General features: G+C 39.7%; 1 protein-coding gene and 1 non-coding gene across 4 annotated transcripts in view; both read left to right on the forward strand.

The window, feature by feature from the left end:
- mthl1 (methuselah-like 1) overlaps positions 1-14,610 on the forward strand; it is a 268,410-nt gene that overhangs the window by 168,863 nt on the left and 84,937 nt on the right. The window lies entirely within an intron of this gene.
- TRNAT-AGU (transfer RNA threonine (anticodon AGU)) lies at positions 12,970-13,043 on the forward strand. The gene has a single exon. It is a non-coding gene; the product is annotated as a tRNA-Thr (tRNA).

The following is a 14,610-nucleotide window of genomic DNA, read 5'->3' on the forward strand; positions in this document are numbered from 1 at the left end:
CTATTAAGATTATTTCAAAAATCATCATTGAAATTTCCTTGCATTTCTCTTCTCAATTCCAATCCCCAATTGAGAATAACATATTTTGACCTTACTATATATTACTGTATTATTTAGGGTCAACAGTTAAGCGAAATAATAATCTATGCTTCATGTAAGGATTTGGGTTTTATCATGCGATAAAACTTGTGTTGGTACTTGCGGTATTTTACCATATTTAGTTGGTTAGACAACTGGAAAAAACCGAAAAAAAGGTTTCGAAAAAAATAAACTATGGTTCCGATATCTCTTCGTCATCTTCAAAGTTTTTCAAGCCTAAGATGTTGAAAAATGGTCTAGGGAACTTTCCAAGCGCTAGAGATTTTTTCAAAGACCTGAATTTTGATAAATCTTTGAAGGCCGGAAGCTTTAGTATCGGCAAACCTCGAAAAATCATGTAGTAGATTCTTCGTTTTCCAGAAGTTCTTTTCCAAGCCCATCAAATTGTATTTTCTACAAGTCCGGAATCAACAAATTTCAAATCCCAGATTTTGATCATGAAATCTTTTCTTTATTTTAGAAACATTAAATTTTTCTCGGACTGTGAACTTACATTCTTACATTCTAACATATGCTATGCTTTCTTAAACGCGAATTACTAAGTACCAGCATTAAACAAAAAAACGTCCAATATCTCTAAAATGTAGACCAGAATCTTACAACTTTTTTGAAGTTCGAGATTTTTCGGGAAAATTTTCCTCCTTCCAGAATAATGATAATTATTTATACGATCCAGAACACTTGTCTAGGTTCCAGAGATGTGAAAATTTGTCTATGTTTGAAGTTTTACAGAAGTTTCTATATTCAAGATCTTTAACTGTTTTCTTGTCTTAAAATTGACAAATTTTAAGAAGACGTTGAACATTTTGCTCTGCGCCTCAATTTTTTTCAATTTCAAAATTTCCTAATGAATTTATGTGTCCAATCTTTCACATCCCGAAATTCAACCAATTCGCGATTTGAATCAACGGTTGGTTTCCAAAAAATCGTGGCAGAAAACTGATTACTGTGTGGAAAATGGAGGTTACAAATTAACCTATTGATTATCCAATTAATACTAATTTTACCAAAACAAACAAATAAAACGCTTCAACCATTTGTTTTATTTAAAAAAAAAAACTTGTTAAATGCTCATGGTAGTTTTGAAATTTATAATATTTGTCAAAGCGGATCGCATTCAACGACAGATTACATCCATATCTTTAATATTTTTCTGATCAATAAATGCCCCTATTGTTCACTTTTTTTTATTGTTTTAGGGTCACTATTTGGTTATTTTTTTCGTTATTGTAGTCAATACTATTGTATAAAATAACCACTACCAGCCCTGCATATTGTAGAGGAATTCTGCTGAAAATATGTTATCATTATCTCTAAAGGGTTATTTTGAACGCCTTTTTTGTTTAAGGTTGAGTTTTTTTTTAATAACCGGGAAAAAACCGGGAATTGCAAAAAAGAAATTTGAATTGACACCCTGTAAATGGGCCTCATCAGAACTTACAAACACTGGTATCCCGAGCTAAGTAAAATAACAACCTGATATCATCTTGAAAACAAGTCTTGTCATTCCAGATATCATTTTGTTTTCAGTTGTTATCGCATAACTAATTTAGTTATCAACATCGACTAATTTTGTTATCAGTTGTTATCATGAAAGAATATGAAATGATGGAAGGTTACTTTAAAACTTCAAATATCATCCGCATGGTAAGAAAAAAAATACACTGCCAATCATGCTTATATTATCTGCGTGAGGCTTTAATACCAAATCGATAAAATAATTTGAAATTTGTTGAAAATATTTGCATGGATCACAGGATTTGTTATCAAGATGTTTCCAATGATAACTAAATCAGTTATTTTTTTATATCCACGGAGTAATTTTTTGTTATAATTTGTGTTATGTTGGCTGCTTATGCAACCACAATAATAAAATATTCAGTTATCAAATCTTGATAACTGGGTATCAGAACTTGTTATCAATATAGTAGAATCCTTTGTTCGGGATAGCCGTTGTTCGGCTACGGCTAAAAATCTCTATAATAAAACTTTAAAAATAAACGTTGTTCAGTTTTATACAGCTAAAAAGGCGAAATAACGTGCCTATGGTTACTTGGGTAGCCATTTAAATTTAACATTTATTTTCTCTAAACGTGTACATCAGAAGCGCTAGCCACTTAAAATTTTACAATTTTGATCATTTTTTTCCTGAACATTTCAATAATTTTTACCCTGAAAATGTTTATTAGGAGCGCTAACCATTTCAAATATGAACTACCTAATCACATTTTTTTTAGTTTTCGCTGAACGTTTATATCGGGGGCGAGCCAAAGATTTTTATCAATTTTAACCTGAAAAAAGTATATCAGGAGCGCCAATTTTTCAAGATTGGATTACTATATTTTACCTATTTTGTAAACTTTTGTCGGTTTGTAGCTAAGTAGTCGTCGACTACCCGTGACTACCCACAACCACAGCATTGGCGAATTGGAATGAATAAGATTTCGGCAGAGTTGCTATTTCCCTCAGAGTAAACAAAGTGTGAAGCTATTTCCCTCAGTGTGTGACCACCTAATAACCCTTCGGATTGTTTATGCTAAATTTCCCTTCAAATGCTAATATGATATGCTTGCACTTAATTTATAGTTTACATTATTATGCCACCGCGTGCGCGTTGCAGAAACCCATTGAGCTTGATCCGTTTCGCATCGTGTAGATCTGCTCTGCACCTACTCGACCGACGACCATCGCGCCTCTTTCTCTGCCGTTGTTGGTTGACTCCACACCCCCCCAAGGCAGGCGAAGTCCGCAACCATCACTCGACTCAATGGGCCTGGTGGTGGTGGTGGTGGTCATGGTAAACAAACCATATTTGACCACCGGCCAGCAGCAGCAACCAACGCAACGGTAGACGGAAAGAGTTGCTGCAGTTTCAATCGTATCACGGCTCATTAAATGGGAATTCTTGATGAGAGGGTTATCCAACCAGCAGAGGCGGCGACAACAACGCCAGGAACGAACGGTCCAAGAGCAAGAGAATGAAGGGTAATCCAATCCGAGTCGTCATCATATGAAGCCCATTATGGAACCACTTTGGCACTGGTCAGTGTGTACAAGTGCATCGTATCATATACCTATACAGACTATGCTGTTGCATAATGTATGCGAAAGAGTGCGCGCATAACAAATGCACTTTTATGTTTTTCGTTGGTGGTTCTGGACCGCTCAGAGCATGAGTAGCAAAACCACACATTGTGTGCGCTGGACAGTGAGTAAAAGTTGATTATAAAGCAATTCTGTTCTTCCAATAGTAGGACTAGGAGCTATTTCGACCAGGCCTGCTGTGCACAGTAATTAGTGGCTGTCCCCTTTGGAGCAAGCTTTTTAAAAACAACCACCAAAATCTGCATTGAGGTTATAAGGCTCGCTATGTTAGTTCGGTGGGGTGACCAATCCCCTTAATGGTCAACCAAGGAGCCTCCCATGTCCCCGTTCCGAAGTAGCCCCAGCGAATGTTTATGATGCAATTTAGATTTAAATATGGAGCAATTTATCACTGTTGAAGTTTATTTATTTGCTCGAGCCCGACCGTTCAAGAGAGTATTCGTGGACGGTAATTTGTTGCATGGACATTGTTGAAATCGGGAAACGATTTGCGAATAGCACACGGCCTCCACTAGGTAGCTGCGCCTGGAAGTCGGTAGATTATTTGATCGTTGTTCTATCCACCTAAATTATTGCCATCGGTCGACGACATGGTCTCCGTCGTCGTTAGCGCGAGTAGCAATGAAATCATTATAAACTGTTTTACAAATGTTGACTTTGTTTCCCTACACAGAATGTGCCCGTACCGATAACGACGATGACGCCGACGACAACGGCATTCCCACCGCATGTCTGTCATGTACTTATTGGTTAGAGTTAGCAGCAGCAGCAGCAGCATAGTTGAAATGTGTGCAACTTGCAGCGATGTTTAATTTGCAATGTTTATGTCAAATGCAATTACCGCTGGTTGGCTGCTGCGTGTGCAATAATAATCGTAGCATGCCTGCAGTAGCGTGCGATTGGGTATGTTGTCAGAATTATGCTGACGAAGATGGTGAAAAAGCTAGTCACGTTTATCATAACTTTTAATAGAGTTGGTGAAATTTACCGAGAACCCTATTGCCAAGGAGACGTACTTGACTGCGAGAGGAAAATGCAATGTGACTGCGACTGCGATGCAGTTTCTCTGCCAAGCCATCATGCCAAATTCATTTCAACTTTTGCTAGAAGGAATCTTCCATTTCCGCTGGGTGGAGTTTGAGAACGTTGAGAGTCTGCTGTGTGAGCAGTTTCTCTTGTCGGTGGGAACGGATGCTGACATGTTCCGGTATTATGATGTCACACATTTCGAGGTGAAGACGTGAGTGCGGTGAAATCAGAAATCCGTGACGGGACTGCATCTCTAAGGAGGAATATGTTGGCGTACAGAGAAAAAGGAGACCTATTGGCACATTTTGTGCTAGAACTTTGAATAAAGTTCGAGGTAGAAAGGCGGATGATTTATGACGCTTGTGGCGATGGGCCATATTTTAGAATCATATGTAGGTTTTTGGCCCAAGCATGCCTCAATCTTTGAATAGCTATTCATATATATCATAAAGGTGTTTGAAATAGAGCTACTGTGCCTTAAGTTGTTGAATCTTCTATGAAAATATGAGCATTAAGGGGTTACGCCTACCTGCAAGACCGAAAAAAAGCGAAAATTTGGATTTTTTTTCTCGAAAACGACGCAACACATTGAAAATCGGTTTTCTGCCGTTTATTGAACACACATTAAATGGTACATTTATCAGTCGATGCTGTAAAAACGAGGTCCTGGTGCCCCGCACGGCTGCTCCCCGTGGACGATGTTCTAAAAAACGCTTTTTGCGGTGCCAACTGCGGTTTGTGATGTAATCATCTGAAATAAAATCAAAACCATGCCAAATCGTTAAGCATGTGTTAAACTAGTTCTTGATCATTCGGTTTTTTTTTTAATTTTTTGACAAAATGGCGGCCTTGCAAAGTTGAAGTGCCGATTTTTGATCCTTAAAATTTGACTTTGATCGGCTGTAAAAAAACGAAATTAAATGATAGACGAAATCCGAACGATCGTGGACTGCACAAAATAGTACTGAACACATATCAAAACAAATCGGACGAATCGAATGTATACATTTCGAGAAATGGTTGGCACCGGTTTTGAAAATATGATTCCGAGATAATCGCGTTTAAAGTTTCAAGTTGGGTTTAGTCCACTATAAGTGAATATTTTTGAACGTCGCATAACTTTCACAATTTTCATCGGATCAACTTGATCTTTTGAGGAAATATTCTTGACTTTATATACTTTCGATTAGAACAATAAAAAAAAATCGATTTTTTGCAGGTAGGCGTAACCCTTTAAGCTTGCTTTGTTCAGGAAAAGCTTTAGGTTTTCCTTTATCTGATCCGCTGAGTTGTTAATGTCTTTTGGGTTTATCATTAATTTTAAGGCAAACAGAAACCTTATCTGTAGTTCAATCGCAGTTGTTACAGAATGTAGTTTGAAGGTTTCTAATAACAATAATCTCAAACTTCCTGGTAGTTCATAAGAATTGCTTTTCACCCATATTATCGTTTTCGTTCGAAACGTATTTTAATAACGGAAATATGTGTGATTACCTTCTAAATCTATTCTCAAAGCCGCTCTCTAGAACAGCGGTTCTAAATCTTTCTTAGATTGTGACTCACTAAGAGATATTCCTTAAATGCGTGACCCCCCATATATTGTAAGGTCCGTTGACTTTACCTTACCTTAAAATGACAAAATGGCCTTTATACGCCATAAATTAGAAAGAAAACCTTCCATGCAAAGATGAACAGTATCACGCCATATGATGAATCGATCAGACGCGATTCAATCATTCACATTTTCAGGGCTGTTACAACAGGCGCAGATTTCGCGAATTTCGCGATTTTCTCTGAAAGTCTCCTCAGAAAAACTCTGAACTTATTCTCAGACTTACTCTGAAGCTTTCCACAGAAATACTTTCAAGTTCTCCTCAGAACTATTCTGAAATTCTCCTCAGAATTACTCTTAAGTTCTTCTCAGAATTACTCTGAAGTTCTATTCAGAACTACTTTGAAGTTCTATTCAGAACTACTTTGAAGTTCTATTCAGAACTACTTTGAAGTTCTCCTCAGAAGCTCCCGCAATTTTCCTGATATTCATAACGCTTCTCTGAAGCTCTTGATATTTCCCCACGGTTCATGGTACTTCTTCAAAGTGCTCCCACATTTTTTGAAGTTAATGCAAATTCAGAGACAATCACTGACCACTGAAGCAATTTCAGATCGAGAAAATTAAGCGAGGAAGAAATTTCCTTTTCACCTCGCACACTGGTGTGCATGTCTAGGTCCTGCTACACAGGGAAAAACACGCTTAACTTTTCCGTATTTTCTCAGCAGCAACGCATAATCACGATCTGGGACATCAGGTGGTAAAGTGTACAACAAACCTCCTTCACTTCTGAAATATGGTTAGTTGCTTCCATCTCAGCAATACTCGCATCCAGTGTCTTGAAAAACAAGGCAATCTCGGCCCAGGTGAGCCTCGCGCTTCCATTTTCGAAGTCGATACAATGAATGTTTTTTATTCCTATACTTCACATCTTTAGAAATGTTCTGCTTCCAACAGTGACAGAAAAACACCAATCGAACTGCAGACGATGAGTAATGCGTACCGAAACAATTGTTTGTATTGAGTATACTACACTGGAGTCGCTTTTTACGCGGGTGATACGTCCCGCGTAAAAAAAAAACTGCGTAAAAAAAACCGCGTAAATTCCGGAATCCGCGTAAAAAAAACCGCGTAACCGCAGAATCATATATTTAAAGCGCAACTTATGAGGAATGATATGTGGTTTTTTTTTAAAGGAATATTTATTGGCTTCTGCAACCAGGCTTGCTCATTACAGCTAAAATGTTAGTACAGTCCTTTCCAGATTTTGCCAGCTCCCGATTTTGTTTACCCCCGATTTTGTCTACCCCCGATTTTGACAGCTTTTTTTCTCGATTTGGTCAGCCTGAAGATTTTGCTGAACTTTTTGGTTTTTTAGCATGAATTCGCAAGCATTTCGCTTCAAATGACACTTAATTGTTTTGTCGCAACAATATCAGAGTTACCTCAAATAAACCTCAATTATTGCGACACTGCACAGCTGTATCGAGTCCCTCCCGATAAAGGTAACTAGGTGGTAGATAGAGCTGGGATGGCTGCAATACAAGTTATGGGTAGATACCCCATTCAAGAAGAAAGTTTCGTGATCGCCAAAATTAACGGAATATTCATATGCAGTTGCTACGCACCCGATGGACGATGTAGCAATTCCACGAGACGCTGGTTGGACTTACCGAAGAGCTGATCGGACGAAGACCGGTAGTCATCGGAGGAGACTTCAATGCTTACGCAGTGGAGTGGGGGAAACAGATGTACCAACGCAAGAGGGCACATTCTACTGGAAGCTCTGGCGAAGCTGGAAATAAGGCTGTTCAATAAAGGCACCACCAGCACTTTTCGCAGAGATGGCCGGGAATCCATTATCGACGTCACTTTATGCGGACTGCAGTCCGTCGCTGGTGGAAAACAGTGTGAAGGATGCACCCATAGTAACCATCAGGCCAACGGAATCCTGTGGGAGTACAGAGGACGAGAACTTGCGACCTGAAGTGGAAGACAAGGTGACAGAATCGTTAGGGAGAGTATGTGACACGACCATGCCGAGGAAACTGGAGCTAACGGACGGCTTCCAGCTTACTGCTGCAGCGAGGCAATTAGCACCCTCCACGCTAGTTGTCTCAGAACCAGAAGACGTATTCAGAGAGCAAGAACAGAAGCAGACAGAGAGGAACGTAGAGGAACGTTCCGAGCACATAAACGAGAGATAAAGCAGAGCAAGTCAAACTGTTAACTGGAGCTGGGTTGATACGCTGCTGCTAACGACGCAAACCGTGTCGTGATGACGAAGATCAGATGTCAAGTCATGCCCGTTGAAATGTGCTTGGAGAACCTGAAAGGACTTTTCTCGAAGCACGATCCAACGACCTGGCCACCTACATCGTACGGAGACGGAGAGGGAGATAACGACGAAGTCACCAACGAGCAACTCGTGGCTCAGTGCCTGCTGGATATACTCGGAAAACTCTTGGAGAGGATCATCATAAACAGGCTGACAAAATACACGGAGAGTGAGCAAGGATTGCCGGAGAGGCAGTTCGGATCTCGAAAAGGAAGAGCAGAAGTGGATGCAATTCGGTTGTCGAGAAAGCCGAGAAGGCGTCGAAACAGAAGTGGAGAGGAGATCGATATTACGCCGTGATAACGATCGACGTCAAGAATGCGTTCAAAAGCTCCAGCTGGGAGGCCAACGCTACTTCCAGAACTGGGTTTCGATCTACGAGCCAAATATGGGACAGAGATCGATTAGGATCACGGTAGGAATTCCACAAGCCTCCATCCATGGTCCAACGCTCTGGAACGTGATTTAAACGGCGGTCTAACGCTGAAGCTACCCAAACGAGTTGAGATTGTTGGCTTTGCGGACGACGTCGTCTTAGGCCGACAACATAGTAGAAGCGATTCGATTCGTTGGCAATAAGCGGAGCGCTTGCGTGAAAGCACCCTCTATGAGCGTTCTATGGGAATCGCCCAAACCAGCCATAGTGAAAGCGATGCGAAGAGGTGTAAAGCGTTCAGCAAAGCGACAGAGCTGTTCGTGTTGTGTTTTGACGCCTTCGAACGCAAGTGGACTGATTCTAGTGAGGAAAAATGGACACCGAAATCGATTCGGAAAATTTTGCACTGCGCGCGCGACTGTAATGTTTTCAAAAACGCTTTCACTATGTCATAGGTTGCTTCGCTTGCCGCTGCATTTCGCTTTGCCAATTGCTATCGCATCGAATCGCTTCTACTATGTTGTCGGCCTTACGGTAACAGGCAAGACGCTGGAATGAATGGAAATGTTGGCGACCGAGCCGGTCGACATGATTGGAAACCTAATGCATGGAGCGAAGCTGCAGATAGCCCACAACAAAAGCGAGGTGGTATTGATCAGTAACTTTAAAGCGCTGCAGCGGTCAGAAATTACCGTTGGGGACCACGCAATAACCTAGAAGTGCGTGTTGAAATGCCTGGGAGTGATGGTCGACGACCGTTTGGCTTCAATAGCCACGGAGAATACGCCTATGAGAAGGCAGCGAAGACCATCAACGCGGTACCAAGAATCATACCGAACATCTCGGGACCAATCAGTAGCAAGAGACGGCTCCTGGCTAGTTTATTTACGTTGATGCTGAGATATGGAGGTTCAGCCTTGGTTGCAGCGCTGAAAAACAAGCGGAATTTAAGGAAACCGAACAGTACGTACCGGCTCAACAAATCGTACGCCATCTTTTCGAGACATTTGGTATGCATTTTGTTGTAAGAATAGTAAACATTTATCAGTAATTCCATTAATAGTGGATAAATAATGGTTAAACTTGATTTCAAAATCATTTTGATTGTTAAAATATTGAAAAATAAATTTTCCCGATTTGTTCCCGTTTTTGTCAGCCTAAAATTTCAGATGGGGCTGACAAAAAAGGCAAAGTACTGTATTCGGAATTATGCAACTGTGAGATATTATAGCAATATTTTTTATTCGTAAGATGCAGGAAGAGAACGTATAGTTGGTGCATGACACATAAAACATGTAAATTTCGCTTCCACACAGCAAAACCTAAATTTTAATAGTACATCAAAGAGGATGCACTTCAATCATGTAATTTTTATGGCCACAAAAACAAACAAATGCACTGTATTAATTATATTTTTTTTTTACTTTTTGGCAAATACCATATTTTTGACACGATTGAAGTGCATCCACTTTGATATCAAAATTATTTTTTTGTTGTGTGATTGTAATAGACGAACGTTTGAGGGTTTATTTTCTTATAATATATTATAAAAAGGGTTATATTAAAATAATGATAGAAATTAGGAAAATAAGGATAGGCGTTAGGATAATGAGGACATTTCTCATCCTAAATCTTATCTATCATAAATGAAATGTGTGCGTAAGTGGATTTTTAACAACGTGTGTCCCTAATACTTTTTTATCCAACCTAAGCACCGTTATTAGATTAAGATTATGAAATAGGGCCACAGACCCTGCGTGCGGTTAACATCCATGACTCTCACGCTAAAGGTCACGAGTTAAAATCTCATCCCCGGACAAGTAATTACCTAAAATGGGTTGAAGTGACTATAATAAATTTAAAAAAAACAATGAGAAACGCTGTTTAGACCACTCTAGAGGTCCTAGGCTAATAATATTTTGGAATCGAGGATTAAACCAACGACCTCCTGCACTGGTAGAAAAATGCTAAGCAGGATTTCGAATAAGTCTCGAGCAGGGCTAGCAAATTTCATTTTCAATGAAAGATCTCACGCTATATTTACAGATATACTTCTGTCACTATCATCGGATGAGCAAACGATGATAGAGATTTTCTTCAAAATCTCATCGAATTTTTCGTCATGACAAAATGTGACAGTGTTGTGATCATCGTAATTACTAGCTCATTTATTGCTTTTAAAGTTACTTGTACTGAGAAAATCGTAATAATATATTGACTCTACCGATTACATACGGTTACTTGCTTGAATTAATCTAAATCAGTTAGAAATGTAGATGCAAAAACCGCAATAGAATTATTCTCATGAGTGCTTGATCATTGGAAAATGACAAGAAAACTAATGATACACAGCAAAAAAATAATTTTGATATCACGTCAAAGTGGATGCACTACAATCATGTCGAAAATATGGTGTAATATTACTTGCTAAAAAGGACAAAATTATCATAAATACAATGCATGAACTGACATTACGCTGCTTTTACTGCATTTGTTTATTTATGTGGTCATAAAAATTACATGAAATTTTCGACATGATTGTAGTGCATCCACTTTGATGTGATATCAAAATTATTTTTTTGCTGTGTAGGTAGTTTCGTCTCGTGATAGTGAGAGGACCTGTTTTCTCATTCTCACATGACGGCCGTGATATTTACCAGCTCTGGTCTCGAGATCTAAAACATTGAAATTTGTCAAGATACATCAGGACAGGACATTTTTTTTATTGGACTACTTGGCGAAATTTCAAAGGTATAATAACTAATCAGTAATTTTTGGAACAACATAAAACGATGTTCCACAATATTTCAATGAATTTTATTCCGTCTTAATTTTCGAAAAGGTAATTTTTCTGACATTTTCAATTACTTTTACTGAAATTTTGATCCATAGCAGATTCCACCACGCGGTTTGAACTACCGATTGCAACCGCTCTATTGTGGTCTATAACATCGATAATCGGATGTTATAGACCACAATAGAGCGGTCTTTTCCTACGCGTTTTTCACTCTTCAAACACTTTCCCCAATCGATTATCACTGATCTGTTTCTTTCTGATGTTATCCCGTCGACATACAACACGTGCCTCCTATTGAAGCCCACTGAATCCCGACCAGCAAGATGTAGACTACCGGTCACGGTCTTAGCACAATCGAACATCTTACGTAATGGTAGCTACTTAGGCCAGCTTCAATTTTGGTAAACAGCTCAAGCGCACGATACCTTCAAGGTAGACCAAACAGGCGGAGAATGTGTCTATGATTTCCCCTAAAATCGAACATCTTGGATCAACACTCACTCATCGATCGATAAGGCAAAGCCGCACACATCGATCTTATAACGAGCGAGGGGAAGAGGTCATTGCTCTGTTCGTCGTTTGCGCTGATGATTGATAGGGCTTCGACGATCCGTAGTTTCATGTGATCTATGCTAAAGCTGGAAAAAAATAATGTGTGGAGAAGGTAGAAGCGATCTTTAGAAGGTAGACCGTTCCGTTAAGACGATTCGTTAAGCTCATCAAAATTTTGCCCAAAGTGGAATGCGCTATTCTTCTGTCCGCTGAACGGATTACGTAGCTCTCTTTGCTCTGTCCTAAATCCAGAAAAAAAGTCCTATCTTAAGTAACTGTTCACGAACGCAAGCGAATGGAGAAAGCTGGAACTTTTTGTTTGTCAACCAAACAAGAAAATTCAAAATAAATCATCAGTTAGCGTGGACAGTTAATCCACCTCGCTCTGGCTGATACGAAAGCCTCCCGCTGCGGCCCATTGAAGCGAAGAGCAAATATTTACAAAACATCAATCCGAAAAGAGCACACCAAATACCTACAAGAGCAGAGTCAATATTCCCCTCCCGAATTATAGGTTACGCAAGTTCGAAATGTTTGTTCGAGTCGGTTTTGGTACCGCCTGAAAGGAACGATCCCGCCCGTGTGGCCCAAACCTGGTAATTTCAACCTGAATCATAAATGACCGGGTACGCCCTCGATGCCGGGTCACGACTTTTATGAAGAGGCTCAACTTCCGCGATCACGCGGCAGTCACGACTGGTCTTGCATAATCCCACCGTAAGTTTGAAGAAAGTGCAGAGCCATGTTTCTTCTTCTTCTTCTCGTGAATCACTCATACTATGCTGGAAACCGGTATCGCAACAGTGCAAAGCTGCAAACAAGGCGAGTGAAATTTTGATCGATTACTTTTATATGGCCGGTGTTCATTTTCGTCGTTGGATGTTGTCGTAGCTGGTCGCAGTATGTTGCTTGGTGATTAAAAATAGACACCGGTTTTGTTTTCGTTTCGGAAGTGAATGACCTTCGCACGGTTGATTATTAGGCACGCACGCGGCTTTGCTCAGTGGTGAATGGTTATCAAAATAATTAGAGATTAATTGAATGCGATCGTTTGCTGGCTTGGATGTGATGTCGTGTTCGGAGATTATTTTATCTCAAAAGTGTAATGTATCATACGAACTGGCGCCGTGGCTTAGTTGGTTAAAGCGCCTGTCTAGTAAACAGGAGATCGTGAGTTCGAATCTCGCCGGAGCCTTGTCGGAAGATATTTTTTAATTGGTGTAATTCCGTCAACACCGCGCGGCGTTTCGATTTTTCTTAAAGGCGTGTCAACCGCGTCCGGTGAAACGTCGCAATGGTATGTTCCATAAGGATCTTGATTTGCGAGAGGAAAGGCCGCGTGTACTTTTGGGGAAAAATAATACTGGAATTTTCATTATCTACATTAAATGTATTACAACTATTTTAACTAGTTCGTTTATTTACTAGGCTCAGTCGTGTGCGACACTTTGCGGAGCCAAAAATCAGTAATGTTTTAATTTACAGTTTAAACAGCAGTAGTTCTAGGTTAGTATTGGGTACCAATTACTCGTGGAGGGTTCGAGGTTAATGGGTAGCAATTTCGAGGGGGTGGTCACATCAAACTCTAGCATCAGACAAACAAAAGGAATTCGTAGATCGCCTGCATGTAGGGAAGATCACGGGTTCCCAATACATCTCTTACTTCACGGAAGGGTTGTCTACCTCGGGCCACAAGGGTATCTAACAGTCGTGCTCTGGAGGCGTCATTACCCGGGCAATGCGTGATCGATGTCATCATAACCTACATATATTGCTGTCAACGAGGTTTATTCTGTAGAGATGTGGGTCTAGCGAGTAGCGGTTAGCCAGAAGTCAGACCGCCAACGTTGAAATTTTCGCTAGCGTACGTCTTGTGAAACGTAAAATTAAAACAATTTACGAATTAATTTTCAATTACGTCTCATAATCATAATTTTTTGGTGTGAAAAAATCCAAAACCATCGACCATTCGGTTTTGATGAGGGTTCACATTTTTTGCATGATGAGATTGAAAACAAAAATTTCATTTAGGGTAAATGTCGGCTTCATCACCCGTTGACTGTTTTCGGGTTCATACAATTTTAAGGGGAGGTTTACTTGGATTTGGCTGAAAAACAGTTGAACTTTGGAATTTTTTTTCAGGAGAATGAAAAGACATACGAACTTCCGGTTTCGATAATTATATTTGTCCACTATTCCTGAATACTTGGAAATTTTTTGAAGGTTAAAAAAACAAAATGGCGGCTCAAAATGGCGGCTCGCGTGGAGGAGTGTCAGTCAGGTTTTGCTGCAGAACTTCGAGTGCACACCCTCTGGTGGTGAACTGAAATGAATTTTTTTTATTGTGGTTAAAGTTGATAATATCCCCTATGGCTTATACCTAACAAGAACGAAATCCGAAAAATTGACCAAATTAGGGACATTTGAAAATTTAGTGCTTTTTTTACCCCTTTTTTCTCACTTTGACCTTGCTTAAAAAATAGTAACTAACATTTTTTTTCATTTTAGGTATAAGCCATACAAAAAATAGTATCCTTCAAAGCGAAATTTTCCGATTGTAAATCGGATCATTTGTTCAAGCCCTATGCTCTAAGTTGTTATAAAAAATATGGTTTCGAGAAAAACGCGTTTAAAGTTTTTGTTGCGTCCCTCAGCGCGCATGACAAAGGTTCACTCAAAGCGCCATAACTCGCTAAATATGTTTCGGATCGTAAAATCCTTTTGGCCACATATTCTACACACTTGTAGCTTTCATTTTATGC

The sequence above is a fragment of the Ochlerotatus camptorhynchus genome, unplaced genomic scaffold (genome assembly GCF_037179485.1).
Source record: "Ochlerotatus camptorhynchus isolate MF236.1 unplaced genomic scaffold, CSIRO-AGI_Acam_v1.1 ptg000045l, whole genome shotgun sequence".
Lineage (NCBI taxonomy): Eukaryota > Metazoa > Arthropoda > Insecta > Diptera > Culicidae > Ochlerotatus > Ochlerotatus camptorhynchus.